We start from the raw sequence: 13,233 nt of genomic DNA on the forward strand, positions 1-13,233 counted from the left end.
TCCTCAAAAAATGGCAAAGCCTGTCAGAATTGGCCAAGTCTTTCCTTTAGGAAATCCAAGTAAAACTCTTTAAAATTGAAGGCTTAGATGCCGATTAAACCATTGGAACCCAGGGTACAATTGATGTTGATCCCAGAATCAGACAATACAAAATATCCAATGGGATAATCAAACAAATACTCCAAACCTACAAAATTTCTTGATGATAAAATGCACACCCGCACAATTAGGAGGCCTTATGAATGCTGCCCAACAAGATGGATGGCCCCACGGCCAAATCGTAGGACCAGGAGCTCCATATGTTCCTGTGAGCTATAGATTCTGGATAAGGTGGCCAGCTCATAACAAAATAAATGATCAGAAACTTGGAGAAGACTATAGAAAGCTTAGAATCCATAATAATCAATACAGACAGGTACTAGCTCAAGCTTGTTCTAATGCTGGAGGAGCAGGACTTGCTGGATCAGTAGGCCAAATCCAGCAGCCACAGATTACACCCCAAGGCCAGGTAACCCTAAGCTTTCTATACACTATGTATGGTAAACCTGGAAACACCAATCAGGATAAAATCAATTGGATTCTAACCAACCCTGATATGTTGGAAATCTGTTGTCAAGACTAGAATGCTCAACATCAAAGGTAACCCCTACAAATGATAATAAGTTCAGACTTAGTTCACGCATTAAACCAATGTAAAAACTGAATTCAAATATACACCCATGTTATCATGGCAACACAGAGAGGGCATGTAATTTTTTGTATTATTCATTCCAGGGATGTGAGTATTGCTGGCGAGGCCAGCATTTCTTGCCCATCCCTAATTACCATTGAGAAGGTGGTGGTGAGCTGCCTTCTTGAACCGCTGCAGTTTATGTGTGGTAGGTACACCCACAGTGCTGTTAGGAAGAGAGTTCCAGGATTTTGAACCAGTGACAGTGAAGGAACGGCGATATAGTTCTAAATCAGGATGATGTGTGGCCTGGAGGTGGAACTTGCAGGTGGTGGTATACAGGACCTGCATCTGCTGCCCTTGCCCTTCTAGTTAATAGAGGTCATGGGTTTGGAAGGTGCTGTCTAAGGAGCCTTGGTGCATTGCTGCAGTGCATCTTGTAGATGGTACTGTTGCTGCTGTGCGTCGGTGGTGGAGGGAGTGAATGTTTGTGAATAGGGTAACAATCAAGTGGGCTGCTTTGTCCTGGACGAAGTTGAGCTTCCTGACTGTTGTTGGAGCTGCACCCAGCTGCAAGCGGAGAATATTCCATCACACTCCTAACTTGTGCCTTGTAGATGTTGGACAGGCTTAGTGGAGTCAGGAGGTGAGTTACTCGATACAGGATTCCTAGCCTCCGACCTTCTCTTGTAGCCACAGTATTTACATGGCTATTCTAGTTCAATTTCTGGTCAATAGAGACCCCCCCCCCAGGATGTTGATACTGGGGGATTCAGTGGTCATAATGCCATTGAATGTCAAGGGGAGATGGTTTGATTCTCTCTTGTTGGAGATGGTCATTGCCTAGCACTTGTGTGGTGCGAATGTTACTTGCCACTTATCAGCCCAAGGCTGGATATTGTCCAGGTCTTGATGCATTTCTACGTGGACTGCTTCAGTATCTGAGGAGTCGGAAATGGTGCTGAACATTGTGCAAGCATCAGCGATCATCTCCACTTCTGACCTTATGAGTGAACGAAAGTCATTGATGAAGCAGCTGAAGATGGTTAGGCCTAGGACACTATCCTGAGGCAAACCTGCAGTGATGTCCTGGAGCTGAAATGACTGACCTCCAACAACCACAACCATCTTCCTTTGCACTTGGTATGACTCCAACTAGCGGAGAGCTTTCCCCCTGATTTCCATTGAATCCAGTTTTGCTCGGGCTTCTTGATGCCATACTCAATCAAATTCTGCCTTGATGTCAAGGGCAGTCACTCATCTCACCTCTTGAGTTCAGCTGTTTTGTCCATGTTTGAACTAAGGCTGTAGTGAGGTCAGGAGCTGAGTGGCCGTGGCAGAACCAAAAATGAGTGCCAGTGAGCAGCTTATTGCTAAGCAAGTGACACTTGATAGCACTGTCGACGATCCCTTCCATCACTTTACTGATGATTGAGGGTAGACTGCTGGGGCAGTAATTGGCCGGGCAGGATTTGTCCTATTTTCTGTGTTCAGGACATACCTGGGCAATTTTCCACATTACTGGGCAGATGCCAGTGTTGTAGCTGTATGGGAACAGAGTGGCTAGGTTCCATCAAGGACTTATTCACCAACACAGCCAAAAGTAAAGGGATGGCAGCTGCCTACAGATTGGACAAAATACTCACACAGGGTAACTGGGAGATTGTCCATGGTTGCCTCACCAACCAATATCAAAATACTGCCCTCAAACTAGCCTTTGAGAGTGTTCTAAGAACATAAGAACATTAGAGATCCAAGGAATTAGGGGGAATGAGGTATTTAAGGAAATTAGTATTAGTAAGAAGGTTGTGTTGGTGAAATTAATCTGGCTGAAGGTTGATAAGTCCCCAGAACCTGATATTCTACATCCCAGAGTGTTGAAAGAGGTAGCTATGGAGATAGTGGAGGTATTGGTGATCATCTTCCAAAATTCTGTCAATTTTGGAGCAGTTCCTGCAAACTGGAAGGTCACAAAGGTCACCCCCCTATTTAAAAAGTGAGGGAAAGAGAAAACAGGGAATTGCAGACCTGTTAGCCTTACATCAGTTGTTGGGAAAATGCTGGAAACTATTCTAAAGGATGTGATAACTGGACACTTGGATAATAATGATCTGATTGGGCATAGTCAACATGGATTTATGAATGGGAAATTCATGTTTGACGAACCTGTTGGAGTTTTTTGAAGATGTTACCAACAGAATTGGTAAAGGGGAGTTGGTGGACGTGGTATACTTGGATTTTCAGAAGGATTTTGATAAAGTCCCTCACAAGAGGTTGGTTAGAAAAATTAAGGCACATGGGATAGGAGGTAATATGCTGGCATGGATTAAGGATTGGTTAGCAGGCAGAAAGCAGAGAGCAGGAATAAATGGGTCATTCTCGCACTGGCAGGCTATGACTAGTGGGCTACCGCAGGGATCAGTGCTTGGGCCTCAGCTGTTCACAATATATATCAATGATTTGGATGTGGGGACTAAATGTATTATTTCCAAGTTTGCAGATGACAGAAAACTAGATGGGAATGTGTGTGGTCAGGAAGATGCAAAGTGGATTCAAGGGGATTTGGACAGACTTAATGAGTGGGTAAAAACATGGCAGATGGAATATAATGTGGAAAAATGTGAGCTTATCTACTTTGTTAGGAGAAATAGATGTGCAGTGTATTTCTTAAATGGTAAGAGATTAGAAAGTGTAAATGTACAAAGGGACCTGGCGTCCTTGTCAATAAGTCAGTAAAAGATAACATGCAGGTGCAGCAAGCAATTAGGAAGGCGAATGGTATGTGAGCCTTTATCGCAAGAGAATTTGAGTACAGGAGTAATGAAGTCTTACTTCAATCGTATAGCAGCTTGATTAGACTGCTCTTGGAGTACTGTGTGCAGTTTTCATCCCCTTGTCTTAGAAAGGATATTATTTCCAAAGAGGGAGTGCCATAGAGGGGTGAAGCACTACTTAGAACTGTACTCCAGCGAAAATATTGTCACTGAGACCGCCCTCAATGCAGCCCAGTCTCTGCCAGTCATGGATGAGCTGGAAGTACAGCCAACAAAATCGGAATTCAGTGATGCCATTGATTCTCTCGCCAGCAGAAAAGCCCCTGGGAAGGATGGCATTAACACTGAAATAATCAAGAGTGCTAAGCCTGCTATACTCTCAGCACTGTACGAACTGCTTTGCCTGTGCTGGGATGAGGGAGCAGTACCATAGGACATGCGCGATGCCAATATCATCACCCTCTATAAGAACAAGGGTGACCGTGGTGACTGCAACAACTACCGTGGAATCTCCCTGCTCAGCATAGTGGGGAAAGTCTTCGCTTGAGTCACTTTAAACAGGCTCCAGACGCCGGCTGAGCGTGTCTACCCTGAGGCACAATGTGCCTTTCGAGCAGAGAGATCGACCATTGACATGCTGTTCTCCCTTCGTCAGCTACAGGAGAAATGCCGTGAACAATAGATGCCCCTCTATGTTGCTTTCATAGATCTCACCAAAGCCTTTGACCTCGCCAGCAGACATGGTCTCTTCAGACTACTAGAAAAGATCGGATGTCTACCAAAGCTACTAAGTATCATCACCTCATTCCATGACAATATAAAAGGCACAATTCAGCATAGCGGCAACTCATCAGACCCCTTTCCTATCCTGAGTGGTGTGAAACAGGGCTGTGTTCTCGCACCCACACTGTTTGGGATCTTCTTCTCCCTGCTGCTCTCACATGCGTTCAAGTCTTCAGAAGAAGGAATTTTCCTCCACACAAGATCAGGTGGCAGGTTGTTTAACCTTGCCCGTCTAAGAGCGAAGACCAAAGTACGGAAAGTCCTCATCAGGGAACCCCTCTGTGCTGACGATGCTGCATTAACATCTCACACTGAAGAGTGTCTGCAGAGTCTCTTCAACAGGTTTGCGGCTGCCTGCAACGAATTTGGCCTAACCATCAGCCTCAAGAAAACGAACATCATGGGACAGGAAGTCAGAAATGCTCCATCCATCAATATCGGCAACCACCTCTGGAAGTGGTTCAAGAGTTCACCTACCTAGGCTCAACTATCACCAGTAACCTGTCTCTCGATGCAGAAATCAACAAGCGTATGGGAAAGGATTCCACTGCAATGTCCAGACTGGCCAAGAGAGTGTGGGAAAATGGCGCACTGACACGGAACACAAAAGTCTAATGAGTGTATCAAGCCTGTGTCCTCAGTACCTTGCTCTACGGCAGCGAGGCCTGGACAACGTATGTCAGCCAAGAGCGACGTCTCAATTCATTCCATCTTCGCTGCTTCCAGAGAATCCTTGGCATCAGGTGGCAGGACCGTATCTCCAACACAGAAGTCCTTGACGCGGCCAACATCCCCAGCTTATACACCCTACTGAGCCAGTGGCGCTTGAGATGGCTTGGCCATGTGAGCCCCATGGAAGATGGCAGGATCCCCAAGGACACATTGTACAGCGAGTTCGCCACTGGTATCAGACCCACCGGCCATCCATGTCTCCGCTTTAAAGACGTCTGCAAACGCGACATGAAGTCATGTGACATTGATCACAAGTCATGGGAGTCAGTTGCCAGTGATCGCCAGAGCTGGCGGGCAGCCATAAAGACAGGGCTAAAATGTGGCGAGTCGAAGAAACTTAGCAGTTGGCAAGAAAAAAGACAGAAGCACAAGGGGAGAGCCAACTGTGTAATAGCCCCAACAACCAATTTTATCTGCAGCACCTGTGGAAGGGCCTGTCACTCTAGAATTGGCCTTTATAGCCACTCCAAGCGCTGCTCCACCTCTAGGCGCTTACCCATTGTCTCCCGAGACAAGGAGGCCAAAGAAGAAGAGAGGGAGTGCAATGTAGGTTCACCAGACTTGTTCCCGGAGTGGTGGGACTGTCCTATGAAGAGAGATTGGGGAAACTGGGCCTGTATTCTCTGGAGTTTCGAAGAATGAGAGGTGATCTCATTGAAACCTACAAAATACTTAAAGGGATAGACAGGGTAGATGCAGCTAAGATGTTTCCCCTGGTTGGGGAGTCAAGAACCAGGGGACACAATTTCAAAATAAGAGGGAAGCCACTTAGGACAGAGATGAGGAGAAATTTCTTTACTCAGAGGGTTGTGAATCTTTGGAATTCTCTACCCCACAGGGCTGTGGAAGGTCAGTCATTGAGTATGTTTAAAGCAGAGATTGACAGATTTCTAAATACAAGCGACATAAAGGGATATGATGATAGTGTGGGAAAAAGGCATTGAAGTGGATGATGAGCCATGATCATGTTGAATGGCAGGGCAGGCTCAATGGGCTGAATGGCCTACTCCTGTTCCAATGTTCCTATGTTTCATAAAAGGTTATAAACAAGTAAAGTGGAGGTGGGGCAAGAGATAACAAAGGAGAAGTTGTAAATAGGACAAGGTCACAGAATAGCTGACCAGAAGGTCATGGAGCAAAGGCAAACAATATGTTTATGATGTGTTGAAAGACAAAGCATTCATACAGATAGGGTGTTAACAGACTGAAAACTGAACAGCTGCAAGTACAAACATGAAAATAAACAGTGGGGAAGCAAACTGAACAAACTAAGATGAAATAAAGTATAATAAAAACAAAAAATAAATAAATAAATATATAAAAAAAAGAAAAAAAGAAAATGGGTGGGGTGGGGTGGGGGGGTGGGGGTGGGGGATCCATCCTGCTCATTTCTAATATTTGCCAGTTCTGAAGAAGGGTCACTGACCTGAAACATTAACTCTGCTTCTCTTTCCATAGATGCTGCCAGACCTGCTGAGTATTTCCAGCCTTTCTTGTTTTTATTTCAGATTTCCAGCATCCACAGTATTTTGTTTTTATTGTCCTTGAGGACTAGCTGTCACCTTTGCTGAGGTAAATTTCCTTGGCACCCAAATGCTGGGAAAGAAGGGAAATGAGAGGTAAGGAGCTGAGTGAATGCTGTCTGAGTGGTAGAGCAAGCACAGAAACACAGGGCCGAATGGCCTCCTTCTCTGCTGTATCACTTTATGGTCTGGATTTTATGGAGAAAGCGGGACTCCAGGCCCAAGGTTGGATAAGCAAGGGGAACCCCACCTCTGCATTTTTTCTGACCCCTGGAGCGATCCTCTGGCCTTTTGGGGTCAAAGTTGAAGGAGGTGGGATCCCTTCCCTTTAAACATTTCATCGGGATGGTGATCGTGCCCCAAGAGTCGTTGGCCAATCACAGAGCTGGCAACTCAACAGTATTGGCAGTGCCACCAGCAGCGGTGGTCACTGCCCGTACTGCAGGAGGTCTGCTGTGGTGAAGATGGAGGTGAGTCTGGGATGCAGGTAAGTGGGTTTGGGATCACCGGGGCTGGTCCAGAAGGCCCTGGCTGGGGGTCAGGGGCATGGGAGTTCTGGGGGGTGGGTGTTAGCTGCAAGAGGAGGGTGAGGGGTGTCCCGGGGGTACAGTGGTTCGCGGGGGATTACTCCGTGATCCACAAACTGTTCACGAAGGAGGGACACACCCCGAACCCGGCAGGGACGGCGGCTTGTTTTCCAAGGCTTCCTCCACACATGGCAGAGGCCCCCCGCTTCCCACCGCCGCTGGTAAGATCCCAGTGGTGGTGGGAAGACGTCCTTAATTGGCCATCAATCTCTGGACGGGAAGCTCAACATCAGCCTATCCCGCCCCCAACAGAATCGGGTCCGGCAAACCCGGTGTTGGGTTCCATGGCGGCCCCTGCCTCTCCGATTCTCCAGCCTCCCCGCCATGGAACCCGGCGACGCGTTGGGAACAAAATCCAGCCCTATAATTCTAATAGAAATACAATACAGCACACACTATAAAGGAGTGTTACTCAGGTGCCTGCTCTTGGGTACAGTTTCTCAGTCTAGTCCTCCATACAGCTGTACAGAATGGTTAAGATTCACTGATTCAGTATTCCGTGAAAATAAAACTCCAAAACATATTTCCAAGAATCAGAAACTGAATATGAAAAATCTCTCTGGCAACAAGTGAGCTTCCACTGTGCTTGATTCTCATTGGACAGTGTACAGGAATTCTCCACTGAGTATAAAAGGTTCTGTTATTAGACCAGTTTATCACTGTCACCAATGAGTGAGAGACTGAAACAGCAGGACCAGTCACTCTACATTTGAGAACTTCACTGATAGACTCTCCTCCTTCAAGGAACAGTGCAGGTAAGGACCAAGAAATGAAAGAACAACCTGAGTATAGATTCCCTCATTGTCTAAATCTCCTTTTCTCTTCAAGCTTTGGGTGTTCAAAACACAAATTTCTAAAAGGAGTTTCCTGCCAAGTTCTACAGGCAAGTGAGTGAACGTGAAACTGTTACAAGGGAGACAAACTGGAACAAATGTCTTTTGATTAAATGTTGAGGGCTGTTTATTTATCAGAACAGTGAAGTGATGCCTCACAAGAAACAGGATGTGCAGATTGCTCTCAGGAGAGGTGGCTTTGCCGTCAGTACAGAGAGAGGAAACTCATTGGAAACATCTCAAAAATCAGCAACAAAAAGGGCAACTCTCCTCATGTTTTGTCTCTCCTTCCCTGTCTGTTTAATTATTCCAAGAAAATAGTTCCTCTTAAATGAGAAATTACAGTTTTATATTAATGCATTAACACTTAGCACATTCATAATATTCCTGTCTGTCATTTTCACACAGGCATTTATTTTAAATATGTTTACAAATAGTCGCTCCCTTTCTCTCATGGCTGAGAGTCACTGAGCAACCCTGCCGTGACCCTGTTCCAAGTGTGGTGATTAACTAACTATTCAGAGTGTATTCCCAGTGATATTTACTGTCCCTGCCTCTGGAGAGGAGGGAAATTCCAGTTTTGCTGTAGCTGCTTAAAGGGGCCGGAATATCCAATGTGTTTGAGAGGCAACCCAGAAATCTCAAATCATGTCTGAGGCTGGTTCTTTGTGGCATCATTTTCTTTTTCAACTTCTTCTCTGGAATCCTCCGTGAGTGTGGCACTCTCAAACTGGTTTTCAGTAATGAATACCAGAGAGGGTAACTACACCTCAGGGCAGTCCAGTTGAGAGCTTATCTGCATGGTGTGTTGCTTCCCTGATGTGACGGTAAAGAACATCACTTGAAAGAGTGTAGAATATTTTACATGAGGAAGGGAAAAGCCAGAAGAGTTGTATTCTTACAGTCAGAGTTTCAGAAGCCAGAGAGGAAGTTAAACTAAGGCGGTAGGGGATGAGCACCAGGGTGAATTATTAAAAAGGATAAACGACCGGGGATTGGGAGAGGTAATTGGCACACGAGTAAAGAATAGTTCAGATATAGGAGGGATCAGACAAGAGTAAATGTAAAGGACTATAAGATTGCTTTGGAGTACATGTATATAAACGCACCAAGTGTGGTAAATGAAGTCTGCTGTGGGCTGAAGTCGTCACTTGGAACTATGATATAGTGACATAACAGAGACCGGGCTCAAAGAAGAGGAGGATAGGGAACTTAATATTCCTGGCGACAAAATATTCAGTAAGGATAAGGAAGGGAAAAAGGAGAGGGATGGCAAACAATCGACAAAACTATAATAGTACTGATGTAATTTATAAACCAAATACGGAATCCATTTGGTTAGAATTAAGGAACAATAGAGGAGCTATTACACTACTGTGTATATACTGTGGGCCACCATATAGTCAGAAGGAGATAGAGGAGCAAATCTGCAGGGAAAATACAGAAAGATGTATCATCGTGCAGCATGGTTATAATGGGGGATTTCAATTATGCGAATCTCGACTTGGATAGTAACAGTGCAAAGGGCAAAGAGGGGATGAATCCCTGAAATGTACACAAGACAAATTTTTGATCAGCAGGTTTCCAGTCCAATGAGGAAGCAAGCAGTGTTGGACCCAATTCTGGCGAATGAAGAGGGGACAGTGAATCATGTTTCAGTGGGAGAGAATTTGGGGAACAGTGATCATAATATTATAAGTTTTAGAATAGTTATGGAAAAGAACAAGGCACAATCAAACATACAAATAATTAACTGGAGGAGGACTAACCTCACTGAATTGTAAAGAGATCTGGTCCAGGTGGATTGGAATCAAAAATTGGAAGGCAATGCAGGAATTAAACAATGGGAGGCCTTTAAAGAGGAGTTAATTCAGGTACAGCGTAGATACATTCCTATAACAGGGAATGAAAGGGCATTCAATGCTAGAGCTCCCTGGATGACTAACAATATAGAGATTAAAATGAGATAGAAAAAGGAGGTTGGTGACAATTGTAAGTTTCATAATACAGCAGAGAACCAAGTTGAATGTAGAAAGTATGGAACAGGTCTAAAAATGGGAACAAGAAGGGCAAAGAGAGAATATGGGAATAGATTAGTAGTTGGCATAAAAGGGAACCCTGAAGTCTTTTAAAAACATGTAATTTGTAAAAGGGTAATCAAAGGACAAGTGGGGCCAATTAGGAATCAAAAAAGAAATCTTCTTGTGGAGGCAGAGGACATGGTTCAGGTTTTAAGGGTTACAAATTGGTTTGCTCTCCTTTCCAGGGGTCATGATTCACTTTCAGCCCATACTCTGTCCCGTCGCGACAGGCAACACACAGACTTTGGACCACTTCCTCATTTCCATGATGTAGCATTCAGACAGGTGTGACCCGCCCACTGCTGACTGGCTGAAAGCTCAAACAGGGGACCAGCAGCATGTGTGGCTTTCAGGTTCCAGCTAGCCTGTATCTTTTAAGGCAAAATGCCCTCTTAAAGGGGAATTGCACTGATTGTAAGGAAGCTGCTGCTGACTGTCTCCGCAGGAACTGTCTGTAGAAAGAAACAATCCCAATGTAGGGACAGGGATAGGGCTCCTAGGGTTCTTGGATATGTGTCGGAGGCCTTAGTCCAGGAGCTCGACAGGAGGAGAAGACCATATTTCCATGGGGAGCCAGGAGGCCCTCAAAGAACACCCTCAGAAGGGAAAGGGAGAAGTTGGCCAGAGAGGTCAATTCACAGAGTCTGATGCTGAGGACATGACAGCAGTTCCACAAGAAGTTTGAATGCAACTTCAAAGCATGTCTCTTACCCACCACACCCCCAACCTCTCACACTGCTCGATACATCACACCCCCATCACTTAACCATTAGCAATCCCTAGCAGTCAAGACTCAGGTCTAACATTCAGATGATCCACCTCACCCTCACACACCTTCCAATGATGACAGCTTCATACCTGGCTCTCACAGCCTCTACAAACCTTCAGCTATTCAGTTATGGCAGACACATCACCCAAATACAGTGCTACACAACTGATAACATTCTTCCCTCTCTCTTGCAGTACAAGGTGGCCTATAACCGCAGAGAGCCGAGCAGAACCGAAGGACGACAGGCACGCTTGCAAGACCTAAGCCCACTGGAGGCGACTGTGCCTACCATCATGGGGCCGGCTATGATTGAGGCCACATCATCTGTTGCTGCAGAGAATATTCAGGACGACAGTATGTTCCTGCCTTATGTTCCTTCTCAAATACCACCTCACCCTCATCCTGCAAACGGGTATGAAGTGTAAGCTGCAGATGTTGTGACCATGGGCCTCTTGTTTTCCACGTCCATCCCCATCCTCACTCCCTCATCGCAACCCTCCCCTTCTGCATTTTTGCTTTCAGATACCCAAGAACTGTCACCTGGCCAGCCAGTGCAGCCTAATCATGAAGGATAGAGCTGCAGCAGACCTCTGATGAAAGAGCATCACCACTTGATCTGACACTCGCAGCCATCAGCTCAGATACTGGCACTGCGCATAACTTCGAGGGTAGCATAGATACACGATCAGTATATAGTGAATCACCAGGCACAAGTGAGCTCCAGCAAGGCTGAGAGAAAGGACAGTGTGTGTGCCAGCTTACCAGAGGGTGAGATCACAGATGAGCTCTGCTACAGGGGACTCAGATGAGGATTTTGATGGGCTGCCCAACAGGAGAAGCTGATGAGCATGCATGCCCAGATGCTTGGTGCATTGGCAGGCCTGCAGACCGCTTGTTGTTGCTGCCAATGAGCATGGAGGAGACCTGACCCTATTTCACACAGGTCTTCACACAGAGCTTGGAGCCCATCCTTTCCAGTGTGCAAGTGGTGGACAGCTCCATCACAGCACTTGCTGACCCATCCTTGGTGCAGTGTCTGGTGGCTGAGCTCTCAGCTCCCACTGCAGCATCGGCAAAAATGACGCAAATTCTCAGTGCTGCAGTGGGAGCTCAGACTGAAGTCATGAGATTCCTGCTTGCTACCATGCAGGCTCAGACTGCTGTTATCATAGCTGTGGATTTCAGTGCTCAAAGGGCTTGGAGGTCCTCAGAGCAGTGCAGTAATCTGTCCTCCCAACAGATTATCAGGATTGCTGAGGGTCTGCCCTAGGACAGTGGCAGTGGTTCCATGGTGATTGAACCTGCTGTCCTCTCTCAAGACGACCGCATTCGTGCCCCCATCACAGCCACTCTGCCAGTGCTCCTGTTGTTGATCCTCAGGCAGCCAGCCCAGCCATCTGCCACCCATGTTGAGGTTGTGCAGTCTGAACACAGGCCTTCTGGGCTTGAAGTTGTTTGAGGGAATTTTGCAAAGTCCACCTACAGTCTCCTCAGTGAAAGTCAGCAGCTTTCCACCTGCCGTGCGACAGCCATTGGGGCAACACTGTGAAAGAACACTAGGACAGGCAATGGCACCTTCAAGACAGACACCAATGGAATGCACAAGGGTGAATAGTTCATTTTATTTCTATAATTCAATGTGTTATTGGATATTGTAGGAAGTTTTTGCTGGCGGCTTTTATTGCAAGATTTTGGCCAAGAGGACGCTGTGATTTCTGAATGCCAAAGGGATGAAGGGATATGGGGAGAAAGCGGGAACAGGGTACTGAATTAGACGATCAGCCATGATCTTTTTTGAATGGCGGAGCAGGCCCTAAGTGCTGAATGGCCTACTCCTGCTCCTATTTTCTATGTTTCTATGTGATCACAGATAGTTGGGAAGGTGGGAAATATCGGAGCAATGGTGGTGAAGGGAGAACATCCTGAGGGAACCAGAGTCTTGGTAGATGCTCACAGACAGCAAGTCTGGACTGAGGGATCCCGAATACTTCCTCCCTTCTATCTCCACTTCCTCCTCCTACTCCTCCTCTTCCTCCTTCTCCTCATCCCTTTACACCTCCTCCTGAGGTGGCCTCCATCTGCCTGGTGGCATTGGCTGCACCCTCAAAATAGTGATGTTTGGGAGGAAGGAACAGAGCACCATGAACTTGTACACCTGCTCTGGTGAGTATTGTAGGGCTCCCACCGAGTGCTGCAGGCAGCAGAACTGTTGCTTCAGAACACTGATGATCTGCTGTATGACATTCCTGGTGGCAACATAGCTCTCGTTCTAGGCCTGGTGTCTTGGTGGGGTTGGGTGATAGAGGGGAGTCATCAGCTGTGTACAGGGTATCCCTCTTAACAACATAATAGGAGCAGGAGTAGACCATGTGGCCCCTCAAGATTGCTCTGCCATTCAGTACGATCATGGCTGATCTTCTACCTCAACTCCAACTTCCTGCTCACTCCCCGTATCCTTGATTTCCTGAGATATCAAAACTC

General features: G+C 46.3%; 1 protein-coding gene across 4 annotated transcripts in view; it reads left to right on the plus strand.

The window, feature by feature from the left end:
* The first annotated feature begins 7,726 nt into the window (after positions 1-7,726).
* LOC137377812 (interferon-inducible GTPase 5-like) overlaps positions 7,727-13,233 on the plus strand; it is a 31,633-nt gene continuing 26,126 nt past the window's right edge. For 3 of the 4 annotated variants that reach the window (XM_068047888.1, XM_068047886.1, XM_068047889.1), the window contains exon 1: positions 7,727-7,824. The gene's annotated coding sequence lies outside the window, so the exon portion shown is untranslated. Of the gene's footprint in view, positions 7,825-10,946; positions 11,107-13,233 lie in introns of all 4 variants that reach the window. The other variant, XM_068047887.1, reaches the window with a different exon arrangement.

The sequence above is a fragment of the Heterodontus francisci genome, chromosome 15, assembly GCF_036365525.1.
Source record: "Heterodontus francisci isolate sHetFra1 chromosome 15, sHetFra1.hap1, whole genome shotgun sequence".
Classification (NCBI taxonomy): domain Eukaryota; kingdom Metazoa; phylum Chordata; class Chondrichthyes; order Heterodontiformes; family Heterodontidae; genus Heterodontus; species Heterodontus francisci.